Consider the following 14719-nt stretch of genomic DNA (forward strand, 5'->3'; position numbering starts at 1 on the left):
CCCCCATGCCTCTCTTCTCCCCACTACAGGCATCGTCGCACTCCATATTCCTCATCCGGGGCGTAGAAGGACCCAGGGTGTCAGCATCTCTTTCTTGGTTCCTTCAGCAAGGATTAGGAGTAGCAACGCAATATAATTGAGGAGACTGTCACCAGAGTTTAGGGGGACAGCTCAGAAAGCAACGTGGCACCGTCCCTTCAACATAGCCTACACTGTACTTTTCTCTTTCTCATTCCTGTTGTTAGAGCCATGCTTAGTCAAGGGAAATGAAAATCTGTCAATTAAGTCTTCTGCCCCAAGCCTGGTCTGAGAGCCAGCTGCCCATCAGCTCTTTGGGCCCAGCTGGCCAAGGTGACTTGGTTCCTTGTGACCCCCACGCCCTGGGCTCCAGGGAAGCTGCCCCTGCACTTCCTATATCCCCCATACCTGCACAGCCTCAGCACTCTGCACCAGTTCCAGGCTGGGGCCGTGCCCACATGTTGCTGGAAGCTGCAGGCTTATGTGGAGAGGGGGCCTTAGCTCTGAATTTCAGACTAATCAGGCCTGCTGCCTCTTCCTGTTTGGTCAGACTTTCCTAGCAAAACCAGAGGCATCATCTTCCCTAGCTTCACCAGCTTTGCAGGAGCACGATTTCCTCCTTGTAGAACCCAACCCAGTGCATGTAAGCCCCCAGTCAGCACATACATAGCACATAGTTTTGCTGAACAAAAGAATATAGAAATGTCATTGCTCCGAGATTTTTGAAGAACTAGTTAAAATGAATAGGCAATGCTGATGATGCAAAGAATGGATTTATGCATATGCTTAGCTGAATAGAAAAAAAAAGATTCCTGCCTGGTAATGAAATTATAAATCATTTACATTGTGTTTATCATTTCCTATTATTTTGTAAAATTTGAAAGTGAACTTAAGAGTTCCCTAGTAATCTGAAAGCAACAAGTGTGACAATTGTTTGGATATCTGAGCAAAAATCATAGCATTTTGCTCAATCTTTTAGGTCTTTGTCAAGAGCCATCTGGAAGGAAAGCTCTTCTTGCTCTGATGTGAGCCTGGGAAGCATATCATGCAAATCTGGGTAATTTTTCAGGGTGACTCACATTCCTATCTAAATGAGAGAGCTTGAAACTCCTCTCTCTAACCAGTGTTCACATTGTTAAGCATTACATCCTAGGGGATTAGCAAATCCTAGGGGATTTGGCCAACCTGACTGAAGGATGAGGGATGACACCTTGAAAGCAATATTGTTATTGACATGTTGATTCTTCTGGTTCAGTCTTCTCTTCCCATTTTTCACACAGGGACCAAGCCTGTCCCTCCTCCCTTGCAGCACTCACTCCAGGCACTGGGCTCTTGTGCTCCTTGGTTATTAGTGAGTTTCAGATGGAGGACATCTGCACTGGTCTCCAGGTGGGTGCACACCCAGCGCTGTGCAGCCTGGGATGTCCTGGCAGGTGGTCTGGCGAGGCCCAGTGCAGTCCCAGGGGCTGCGATGGGCTGCAGCCTCAGGGCTCTAGCAGCTCCATGGTCGCACTGGAAAGACGCTCGTTGAGCTCTTCTTGTCTCCATCATGAGCATGGAGGTGAGATTTCTCCTTGAATTTCCATTTAGCAAAGTCTAGAGAATAAAATTATGTAAAAGGCTATTAGTTGCACTTTTCTAAGGTTACTTGAAAGTACTGTGAGATGTATAAAATTATCCATAATTCCAAACATCGCAGTATTTCGGAAGCATGGACACATACAAGCACACACACACACACACACACACGCATATACACATACACATGCACGCACATGCACACATACATACACATTGTGGGAAAATGCAAAGGAGGAAGAATGCAGGCTGTCCTTCACCTCCCGGGACTCTCATTCCTCATCCATGTCAACTGCTTCAACTCTGACCTCTGTAGCAATCGGTTAACACTTACAACAGGTTGTCCTGGCATCTTTATTGTTGACTCACTGACTCCTACTGAGAAGTTTATGTCAGAAAACTTACTGCATACAAAGATGAGACATGCTCATCAGAAAACATTGCTGAGCTGATTGGGGAGAGGTACAGGGAAGGACCTGCCAGAAAGGAGAGCCAGGCTGGGCTGGAATGCAGGTGCTCACATGTGCATCCCAGGTTCATGCTGGGTTCTGTGCCACTGGTCTGGAGCAGCATGGCAACATGTCCTCGTGGCCTCGGTCTCGTCAGCGGTGAGGCCTGCAATGCTCATAGGTCTGCAGCAATTTTCTCTTGAGATGCCTGCCTCCTGGACACGGTTCTGCTCACCTTTTGCCACTAGCTTTCTCTTGATTTTATAATAAGGCATGACATGATCCCTGCTTAACATGGAGGAAGCCAAAGCAGGCACTTTTGCTGCTGCCTTGTCCTGGGATATCCCCAAATCAGCCAGCTTCTAGCCCAGCCCTGCGCTTTCCCTGCTGAGGGGCCTGCCCGCCTCCCGTGGCCCTTTCCTTCTGCCTGTACACGTGCAGAAGGGCTAGCTGAGGTCCTCCTACCTCTTCTTTCAGATCATGAATCCCAGACGCGAGGGCTGTGTTTCGTGACTTGATCCCCTACAGCGCCAACGTCACCACAGCATGGAGGAGGCTAGCATTGCGAGGGAGACGTGCTCAGGCAATATCATCACCACATCAACGCACTCAGGTCCTCAAAAACTACTCAACACCACGGGACCACAGGAACTTGCAAGAATTTAGGTTAATAATGAGAAAAGCAGACTGAGAGGGAGGAACCAATAAAAGGCTCAAGAGAAGTGGACAGACACCTGCAAATATGAAATCCAAGCAGCCTCATAAACGAATTTAAAAGCGACCATAAAATGAGACTCAGAGAGTGACATGCCAAAGGAGTAAATAACCCACGCACCTGGTGGGGCTTCATGGGAAAGGTCAGGTGAGCGAGGCTTCTGGTGAAAGACTGTGAAAGTAGACGGGGCAGGAGGGGACAGAGTGAGAAAGGGAGGGGCCGGGTGCTGAGCTCTGCACGGCATCTATGGGAAAACATGGCGGCACTGGCACACAAGGCAGTTGAGTTTACTACAATATATGCCTCGTTCCATGCCAGAATCAGCTTAGAGCCTGATGGATTAGCTAACTTTTCCTGGCTTTCTTTACACCAAGGATGATGGACAGAATTGTTCTTGGAGTCATGTTTCTGGTGTCTATGCGATGTGTGCATACTTGAAGGGATGACACTAATCACACTGCCAAGGTAAGTAGAAGATTCCAGAAAGAACACCAAGAGCTAGAAAGACACATTAGAATCCACATAGGAGATGTGCAAAACAAGAAAGTAACCATACTACTTAAAATGTTTCCTCCTTTCCAGGACTGGGAATGTACAGCCAAGAGAATTGTCTCCTAGGACTCTGGAGCACCACCCTAGAAGAGCGGGTTCTGGCTCGGCCTTCCTCCCTCCCAATCCCTGCTCAGCAGAACACTGGCCTCCTCCCCGGGGCCCCCAAAGTCCCTAGGCTTCCCCATCAAGCAAGGGGAAGTTCCTCCACCCACTGCCTGGATGACTTAGGGAGAGAAATCTTTAATGCTGAATTTGATTTCCTGCCAGCAGATGTCCTTCTCCATCAAATCAAAGGCAAGGGAACTCAAGCCCCCTCTCTTTTTCAGGTCTTCAATTTTCCACACCGTGGTTCTTCTGCGCTCCATGGGGGGCTGGCTGGATGCCAGAGCAGCTGCCAAGTCTGTGTCCTTCTGGGCTCACACAGGAGCTCCTGGTCCCCAGGTTTCCTGGAATCCGTGGGACTCATCCTGGGCCCGGGGGGGAGGGGAACCCAGCTTTGGGGTGGGGCTGGAAGAAGGGTCTTCTTTTATAGGGCTGGGATCTAGGGAGGTGGGATGATTCTGATCATCTTGACGCCCTCTCCCTGATCATCCTTCCACTCCAGCCAGCAGAAAGAGGACTCAGCTCCAGCCGGGAGGGCAGATGGAGGCCCTGAGCCAAGGGACAGAGCTGGGTTGGGTCTCGAGTTGTTTGGCTTCCCTTTGCTTTTGGTCCAGTCAGGGGAGCCCCTGCAAACTCAGTGAGGTGAGGATGGGTGGGAAGAGAAGAGCCAGCGGGAGGATAGGCCCCTCTGGCAGAGTTCTTTATCTCTCTGATTATATTTTATCTCTCCTGGCCAGCTCTAGCTGGAGGCAGAGACCAGAGCAGCCTCAGGGAGGGTTCACTGCAGGAAGGCGAGACTTCACTCCATCCACACCAGCATCCGTGAACTTCTGTGGGTTATTAATCCTCTTAAAAGTTAATCTGAATCTGCCTCCTCCCCTCAAATAGGAGGCAAAAATATTCCACTCTTGAATTCAGGTAAATGTCATCAGTGTGCCTCTTGTGTGAGAAGCTGGAAGCCATGGTCTGGAGTGTAGGTTGGGCCTGGAACCAGGTAAAGGCAAGTTAGGAGGTAAGGAAAATTCCAGTATCAACAAGATGGCACAGAGAGCCTACCACATACCAGACTGTACCCCAGGAAGTTCAGGGCCTTTCATGCATCCCAATATATTCTCAGATTACTACTATTATTCTTGTTTCACATCATTTGAGGGTGAGGGGAAGAAGCTAAATTCATTTGTCGTGTGACAAAGCCTGTGAGGGATGGATGTGGTATTTGAACATGTCTATCTGAGTCTGACTCATCAAGATAGAGAACAGAAAGGGAACACGCCGTCCTCATTCTTTGATTATTTTATCTCTAGCCACCCTTTAATTTTCAACACAAAGGTTATTTCCTTAGAATGTCTGCAGTTCCCGACTATCACCTTTCCTTCCTATATGGAGTGGAGTTTCTATTCTGCTGTGCAGTATTTGATGGTGAATTTACCTTTTGTTGGTGATTGTTATCCAGTGTCTAACCCATTTCTTGTTCACAGGATTGGGTGAACGAATTCTAGCTCACCACACCAACTCCTCTCTTTTACCTCAATAGTGCTGATTATGACCACCTGACCAGTCAGTCTTTGTCTCCCACATCTCCATCCTCAAAAATCAAATGCAGCATTACTATTACCCAGAAATACCTTTTAAATGACCTAATGCATAGTTTATCCATACAACATTCATTAGCCCCAAATCCTCATTCATCTATGTTTCTTACAGAGTATCAAGTCATATGTTCTGAGTTATTAGGAGTAAATACCCCAGATATTAAATATGCATTTGGACAATATGTTACATTATTTACATAATAGAACCGTGGCACACATAAACGCAAATAAACAAAATGAACTATTATTGGGGATCATTGCACTTGCAAAATGATAAATTATTCAACATCCTCTTCATCCTCGAATGTAATTTTATATTAAATTGAAACCATGAAAAGTATATTTTATTCATAGCAGACTCTCAGCAATTACTTATATCTTTGACAGGTCCAGTCATATCCTTCTAACTTGGTGATTAGAGAAATTTTGTGTTGCATAGACTCCATTTAGCATTGCAAATTAGTTACAATACCATGTTTCTCCCAGACTAGCCAAGGAAGACTGTTTTCCTAGACCACTCACTTTAGTTTTTTTCTTTTATTGTAAAGGTGGTATACAGAAGGGTGACAGTTATATAAGTACGATAATGCGCACATTTCATGCTGAACAGTGTCCCCACTCCTTTCTTTTCTCCCATTTATCCTCTCCACAGGAACCAATCCCCAGTTTGTAAAGTTCAGTTCCATCATAGTGTCTTGCGAGTATCGCTGTTGCATTGGTTTCCCTTTGCCCTTTGTCTCTGCATTTTGATCTTCCTCTTCCCTTCTCCAAGTCAGATAAGCAGATATACATATATATCACATATATGTAACACACACACACACACATATATATATATACATGTATATGTATAACACAGAGCACCAAAATCACAAGCAGTGACAACAGAGGTACACTAAAGAGAAAAGAAAGAAAGAAAAAAGAAATAACTTCACGCAGTAAACATTTGAAGGCAACTTCCACCGTATTGCAGAGAACTGAAGAGCAGCCCTAAGGCGGGTGGAGAGTGTTCCCAAGATCACAGCATACGTTCCGGTGATTTTTTGCAATCTGGGAGTTTGTTTCCATGTCACAGGACAATTTTTCATGGCCGTCTCCCCAAATCTGACCTGGTGGTTGTCTAGCATAGGACATTTTCTTCATGCTGCAATTTGGGAGGGAAGGGCTTGGATGGTCTTTCGACGTGTGTTATCTAGAATGCATGTTAGTACTTTAGTTTTTGCAACCTATCTTCAGGACTCTAAGTAACCTTCCACTTAAGGTAAATCGCCAATTTAGGAACCATCATGAAACTTCCCTGAGGGTTGGGTAAGTGCCAAAGTGGATTTATAAACTCAGGCTCTCCTTAGGAAAGAAAATTCTATTCTCATGTTGCATCCCTGGCCAAACAGAGCAACACAACGGATGCCTTTATACTCCTTTTCTTCTTGGGAGGATCTAGGATATTATTTTCTTTCAAACACAGACATTTTTGGAATTCTTGTATGTGGCAAGTACTATGTAAGAATTGGGAAAATTATACGGATACTGGAGGTTCTATCTCTTATTGTTTAAATCTCAACCTAAGAGGTTAGGAAACTTGGGCATACTGTTGTTATTATTATTATTGTTGTTGTTGTTATTATTTGAAATTAGACATAATAGACTTTGGTCTTGTTTCTTTAAATGTACCATGATACACAGGAGATGTTCACCTGGCAGGCAGTCTCACTTCTACCAAACCATCATTTTCTCAAAGCACCAAAGGCTTAAAGGAAATGTCCTGATCTCTTCTAAACTGGAGTCTAGGCAGGATTCTATTTTTGCTGGTAGGTGTACCAACTCCCGTAAATGTTCAGGAAGCTTCCGGCTTCCTAAACCAGTAAAACTCCCCCAGGGTTTCTTTAGCTCCTTGATTTCCATTTGAGTGGTTAGCTCAGCAGTTTTATTCTCTCTGGACATTTGTTGGAGTTCGGTCACCTTTTTGTTTGTGGATTCTATGAATTCGTCCATTTTTCTTTGAAAAACCTTTATTATGGCCTCCTTTATGGCTTCCCCTTTTTCACATATCACCTTGTTTCCTCTTGTTTAGCTATGGCTTCCTCCCTTATCTCTGTCTTTATGTTCTCACACTTTTCATTAATGATGTTTATCAACTGCATTTGTATAGCACTTGGAAGACTCTCCTCTAGAGTTGCCACTGACTGCTCCATTGCCTGTTTATTTTGGGTGGGAGATGCTATTCCTTGATTTGACATTTTTCTTGAGTTTCTTGTTTTGCCCATTTGAAAATGGGAGCAATATTAATACTAAACAAGATTATAATTTTTCAGATATGACCAACCTAGACCTTTTTAGTTGGCTGACAAGAGATGTTTGCTCTTTTAGATTGGTAATATCACTCTCTCTTTTTGTGCACTTACATACAAATCTAACACAATCACAGATGACCAATTTATGACCAAAACAATAGGCCCCTCAATCCAGTCTCTATTGTATTTAAATCCCTCTGGACCTAGAGTATAATTGAACACCTAGGGACACAGCATTGCTCAACAACTATCAAATGTAGATCCATGCATTATAAGAGTTGAAGGATGAACAGAGGACCAGAGACAGAAAAATAATATGAAAGACGACAAGGGAGGTAGGAAAAGAATAATACAGGAGTGTAAGAATATTATAGTAATGAAGAAAAGGTATCGTGTAAGGATAACTGACCTAAGGTGATAACAGGTAGAATATTTGAGTAGAAAGTTTAGATGAACTTAGATAAAACTTATGAAAAAGAGTAATAAGAAGAATATATAGAGAAAAGAGGGAGGTAGATATAGGAGATTTCAATGATACAAATTTTAAAAAGAAAAAAGAAACAAAACAACAAAAAATAAAAGAAAACAGAACACACACACACAAACAAAAACAAGAAAAGAAAAGGTGGGGGGAGATTCCTCACTGTTCTGAGTTCTTACCCAAGAGATACTAGGGTTGAGAACCAGGAGTTTAAAAAGCAGGTGACTGCATCAATATGGAAATCACTTTTATTCAGACTATACCCAGAGCTGTCACTGTTTTTTCTAGGAACAACCACAGTGACAGAAGGATTGCGGGAAAAGAGAGGAGGGAAAAAAAAGGAATGAATCATAACATTAGAAAAAAAGGTGTAGGTTAAATGGCAAAGAGAAAAATAAGAACATCTAAAAATGCAAATGAAATGGGGTAGAAAAAAAAAGGGTATTCTTCAGTTTTTTTTTTTTATCAAAACAGCTTAGTACTGGCACAAGAACAGGCCTGAAGACCAATGGAATAGAACTGAGGACCCAGATATTAAACCACAGACCTATGGCCACCTAATCTTTGACAAGGGAGCCAAAAAAATAGAATGGAAGAAAGATAGCCTCTTCAACAAGTGGTGCTGGCAGAACTGGCTAAGCACCTGCCGAAAACTAAAGTTGGATCCTGCTTAGTCACCCTGCACTACAATTAACTCCAAATGGATCAAAGACCTTGAGGTAAAAGCTGACACACTGAAAACTTTACAAGAAGGAATAGGAGATACACTAGGCCTCCTTGGCACAGGTCGAAACTTTCTTACTAAGGACCAAGAATCACAACAAATCAGAGAAAGGCTGGATAAGTGGGACTGCATTAAACTGCAGAGCTTTTGTATGGCAAAGGACATAGCTAGTAAATTAATTAGGAAGCCTACAGAAAGGGAAAAGATCTTCACCAACCATACAACGGACAAAGGGCTCATATCTAAAATATATCAACAGCTCAAAAAACTGAATCAATCCAAAACTAATCCCCAAAGTAACAACCATCCCATTAAAAAAATGGGCCAACGACTTAAAAAGAGTCTTCTCTGAAGAAGAAACAAAAATGGCCTATAGACACATGAAGAAATGCTCAACATCTCTGGTCATAAAAGAAATGCAAATCAAAACAACTCTAAGATTCCACCTCACTCCAGTTAGAATAGCCAGGATCAAGAAAACTAATAACAACAAATGCTGGAGGGGATGTGGCCGGGAGGGATCACTACTACACTGTTGGTGGGAGTGCAAACTCGTTCAACCACTATGGAAAGCAGTATGGCAGTGCCTCAAAAGACTAAACATAGAGCTCCGTTATGACCCAGCAATTCCACTACTTGGCATTTACCCAATCATCCAGAAAGAAGGACATACTAATTCCACTAGCACAATGATGTTCATTGCAGCACTATTTACCATAGCAAAGATATGGAACCAACCTAGATGTCCCTCAGTTGATGAGTGGATTAACAAGATGTGGTATTTGTACACAATGGAATTCTACGCTGCTGTCAGAAAGAACAACATCTCCCCATTTGTTAGGAAATGGAAAGACTTAGAAAAAATCATATTAAGTGAAGTAAGCCAGACTCGAAGGACTTAGGCTCAATGGTTTCCCTCATTTGTCATAATCAGTAGAAACCTTGGGCTCGACTAGCAGAGATTTGCGATAGAGCAAAACCTTGATACATAAGGCCGTATAGTATGACGCTAAATGAAAGAACCTCTAGGATATAGAAACAAAAGCCATATAATGAATGATTGTTGTCCTTAATGTACTATGTTATCTCTCATCTCCTTTGCTGTCCCTTGATTATCTCATATTGTTACAGTATCTCACTTTGTTATCTGATATATTGGATATATTTGTATTTGGTTATTTGAAATTGGATAGGGAAGGGAGGAAAACAAGATGAGGGGTAGGGGTGGGGGGAGGGAAATGGGGACCAAGACATGTGAAAGGGTATCAATGTATGTGAATTAATGCACCTTCTATCTGGCAAATATGATGTAACCCTTCTATTAATACAATAAAAAGTATACCAAAAACCCCACAAAAACAAACAAACAAATAAAATCTCCCCCGGGGATCTCGGGGAGGATGTGGGCAAAGCCTGTCTGCCCTCTGGTGGTTTGTGCAGGAACTTCCTCACCAAGAAAATTGCCTGCTTCTGGTTTTATTTTATTTACATTGGTTACACTATTGGTAGGCATATATGCTTAAGAAACTATTCTGGGAATCAGTACTCAGATTTATTAAATGACTAAACTCAAAGTTACCCAACTGCCCAGCAATCTCACCCTTGAGCATTTATCCAATAGAATACACATGAGGCCACACTAAAGCTACCAGCACAACCACATTCATTGCAGCATTATTTACCATACCTAATAGACGGAACCAACCAGATGCTCCTCAATGGATGAATGAATCAAGAAAATGTAGTGTATATACATAATGGAATTCTACTCGTCCATCAGAAAACATGATACTGTACCATTTGGAAGGAAATGGAAAGACTTGAACAAAATTATATTAAATGAAGAAAGCCAGACCTAGAGAAACATTAATTACATAGTTTCTGTTATTTGTGACAGGCAAAATGTGTTTATAGACCTATAAATGCACTGGGATGTAAGCAAGGGATTACAAATGAATTGACTGAATGAGAGTGCAAATAGCACAATTCTTTAAAAAGATGAAATCAAAGACCAACAAAATAAGTACTAGGAAATGGGTACTTGCAAGAGGGGTGCGTGGGACAAGTGGAGAGGGATAGAAATGTGAAGGATAAGAATGCAGGCAGGAACTCAATGTACATACCACGGAATTGAGAAACCCAAGGAATGTGAGTGTGTAAAGGGGAGGAGGGGAGGGTGTTGAAGGAAGACCATGGATCAGGTCAAGATATGTTGTATCCGTAAACTGATTCGTGAATGGCAAAGAAATTCAGTACATGAGTTAAAATGAAGCACGGTGAGTGAAGGGGTAGGCTGGGAGGGGTGGGTGAGAGTGGTGAAAGGGTGACAATGATCAAGACGCACTGTATTAGCAAACTTTCACTGAATGGTAGCTCCTTAAGTACTACTACTTAGAGGTCATAAAACTATTCGAAATAAGGAAAGAAATCTAGTTTTATTTTATTTGCCCTCAACAAGGCACCATCTCTGCCTACTCCCTCACGTTGTGGAGATCTTGGGTAAGTAGCTTAGCCTTCAGGAAGAGCAGCAGTCAGTTGAGGAGGGTCAGGCTGAGGGCTTGAGACCCTTGTTCTGGACTTGGGCCTACTATTGATTGTTCCCATGGTCGTCCCTTGGGAAGGAGGAACATGGGAATTTACCTTCATGATCAAAAAAGCTCTTCATGGTTTGGTTTAAACATGGAATGTTTGGGGAAGATGCAAAGAAAGAAGAAAATGTTCTTGGCTATTCTGGTGGCTAGTCTGATGTGAAGCACCCTGAGCTGTACAGTACGTGGAGATGACCTGTAAGACCTGTGGGCAGGAGCGAGAGGGGGCAACAGGGGCCAAACAGAGGAAGTGGGCTTCGTAAGTCATTCTCTGACTTACGAAGTGGTAACCCCTCCACACAACACCTTAATAACAATAGAATTAGTTTTAAATTTTGGAGACTCAAATCTAAGGCTGTCAAAATCGCAAACTGAAACGAATTCCTGAAATGACCATATCCACGCGTCCTTTGATAAGGAAAAACAATCAAACCAGAAAATTCAGAGCAACATGATTCAAACAAGGGTTCTCAGCCTAACACTATTAGCCATCAAGTAGGTATTCACGTATATTAATGGCACACTTCAGCTCTGGAAATTCATCGGATGTCATAGACTATTCAGTTGAATTTTTTGATGACCTTGTTTGTAGCCATTTTACCTATGATTTTTCTAGAGATAATAACTTGAAGGATGCTTCTTCATTGATCATTCACAAATGATGATTCTTCTGTAAGTCTCAAGTAGTATTTCCTAGACAATCAAATTGTAGAACTAGCTTCTTTAATTTAATTCCCTCCAACTTTCTACTTAAGTGGTCACTTGTCTTAAACATCCGTGAGCCCTGCTGAACTGACTGGTGCATCTATACTGGAGGGGTGAGGTACAGCCAGCTCTGCAGACATGAGCTCTGCCTCAGGCACCTGCTGGGTATGAGATCACCATTCCACAGCAACTCTAGCTCCCCAGACCTCAGAAATGCTATGCCAGGCACAGCTCAGCAACAAGAGGAGAATCACATTCTGCTGTTTACATTTTCCGTTGTTAACAACAATGCAAATGAAAAGACAGCACCTAGATATCCCATAAAACATGTGGCTGGTTGATTCTGGTTGGAAGAAGGAATTGTGAATAAAAGGAAAAGAGGAAGCTGTGTTGGCACAGTCTCTGTCCCAGTGGTACACTGAACAACAGCCGTAGAACTTCTCCAGGAGAGGCTGAGAGATAGACACAATTAAGAGGCAGGAAGTGTAGCTCTGTAGAAGATTCTTTCTGAACCAAAGATAATGGTGTCATTTTTGCTGGCAATATAATGTAATTCCTGTTCTCACCACTTCTGTGGATCCCTGTAGCTTTTGGAGCAAAGTTCAAACAGTAATTTTCACAGTGCCTTTCAAATATCACACTCTTTACCACCTTTCTGTTTCCCATCCTTAGCCTTCCTGCACATAATTTGCTCTGGCAGTAAAAAAAGAAATTCTAAATGTAAAAGAAATCCCCCATGTATCATGCATTCTGTATGTTTTCCCACAAATGAAAATAGGAAACCCAAAGCAGCCTATGTCTAGGTAACAAGGGCACCCTGCTTGTGATAGTTGGTGCTGGGTTTGTTCTCGACTGAGTCTGGGTGGATTTGTCTGTGGTCTTGATGGGAAGTAAGAGGTCTCAATAGATTATTTCAAGAAGATATAATAGCTTTTGCAAATGGGTGTTCTGAATTCAAAATGGCTAGTCTGCGATGAACTAATGCATATTGCCTTGACTTGTTTATTATGAAAATTAGTCCGTTTTATCTGAAGACTTTACCTTGCAGGACTGACAGCGTTGCTATGCCCTTCAGGCTGCTGTGTGCTGCATGCAGACGCACTAACCTGACCGAGGGTGACCCGGACAGAAGCTGGACTGTGGCTACGTCTTCAGACCAACTGGATTTCTGAGATGTTTTCTAATGCCTGGCAAAGCCCCACACATTGAAATGTTCAGGAACAAGTGGCTTGAAGGGATGGTGGAGACAAGCGTCAGTGTGGGCTTTCCAGGACAGGTGAAAATATGGGCCCAAGCTCAACATGAAATGTGAGAATTGAGAAGGCAATTTGGAAACACGTGTTACTTTCCCAGTTTAATTGTTCTGTGTTTCTAAGTTCCCCACTTCCCAATAATATGTACTATTTGACTGTCAGTGGCCAAGCTTTAAGAAGGGTTGAAAAATACTTCTTGAGGACCATCAAGGCCCTGAGTCAAGCCGCTGCTGTAGCATTCCTTCTTTGGGTGTGAGAGTTGGGATGATCATAGTGTGCTCAGCAGAAGCCCTGCCTGAGGACCCCACACTGGGGAGGAGCCCACAGAGGCACCGTGACAGCACGCTGATGGGCTCCTCCACTTGACAAATGCAGTCCAGTGTCACATCCAGTGGAATCAAAGTCATCTGATTCAAGATCCTGACAATATTTGGTCATTTTTTTTTTTAGATTAAGGAGGAAAAGTGCCATACAGTTGGTGCCAAAGTGAGATATGTTATACCAGATTGATTTAAATTTCTGCTTATCTGGAGCTTTCATTTTTGTTGGTAATCTAGGAAAGTCCGGGGTATGTTACTGGCGTCTAGTGAACAGGGAGTTAAAATTCATTTTTAGCTGCACTGTCTGCCTAAACTGCCCTTAACAAGATCATCTTTTGTACATGAAATTTTGCACCTCATTACCCCTAATTACATTCTTTAAAAGGCGTTCTTTGAAACTGCAGAATGAACAATGTGGAATAGAAAATACTTATCTTTCTTCTATTCTTGCTCATTGTGCAGTCTTATTCTTGAATCTGACTTCAGCGTTTATCTCTTTCTATCCCAAATAAAATGTTTCATTCTCTCCTAAACTTCAGAGACTTTCTTTTAGGAATCAAAGGGGGCGGGGGAGGGGAGGGAGAGAAAGACGTCGCTTTAATGAGCACAGAAAAAGGAATTTTATTCTTCCTAAGTCCCTTTCTCCCTGGCTTACATTGCTTCACATATTCTACTCTGTCATATAATTTCACAGAACCCACTTTGACTGCAGTATTATCAACTTCCTAAGGACAGAAATAAAATCTTAGAGGGACTTGTATCCATGTGCAGTAGTGCCTGAATTTTGGTAGTGATGCTATATATGCGATAAATTTTGGTTTCAAATCTTGCAGTGTTTCAACTATTGCAAGGCATCCTGTTCTACTCGATATTTCTAAATATTAGAAGGGATTTTTCCTCCTTTAAGGAAATTTCTGCCCCTTTCATCCTTTTTCAGACTTTCTATTCCAAAATGCTTTCCGACTCTGTCTAACCATTCTCCCTTGCCAATCTAGGAAAGGTTAGAAGAAGACTGGGTGCTGTTGCTAAATACTTGTCTCAGTCCATGTTCTCCCTCATGGTTTCTTCATACCTTGCTTTTCCCTGAGTGTCTTTTTACACATTATTGAATTTATATAGTTAGCAGATGAGGTTTAATACTGAGGTGATTTACTTAATGACAGGACACGGAAGGACCATTGCTGCGGTTCTAGTACAGTTCTATTGTTACTGATATTTCAAACACATACATGGGTATCTTTGGGATCATATCGCTGTTTTAAATCAAAATGGTTTTGTTTTTAATACAGAAACCCTAGGTTTTCTTATCCGGTTTTCTTATCCAGATCACATGACCTTGCTTTTATTCTGA

This window comes from Megascapheus bottae, chromosome 7, assembly GCF_031878675.1.
Source record: "Megascapheus bottae isolate mThoBot1 chromosome 7, mThoBot2.hap1, whole genome shotgun sequence".
In the NCBI taxonomy this organism is placed as follows: Eukaryota; Metazoa; Chordata; class Mammalia; order Rodentia; family Geomyidae; genus Megascapheus; species Megascapheus bottae.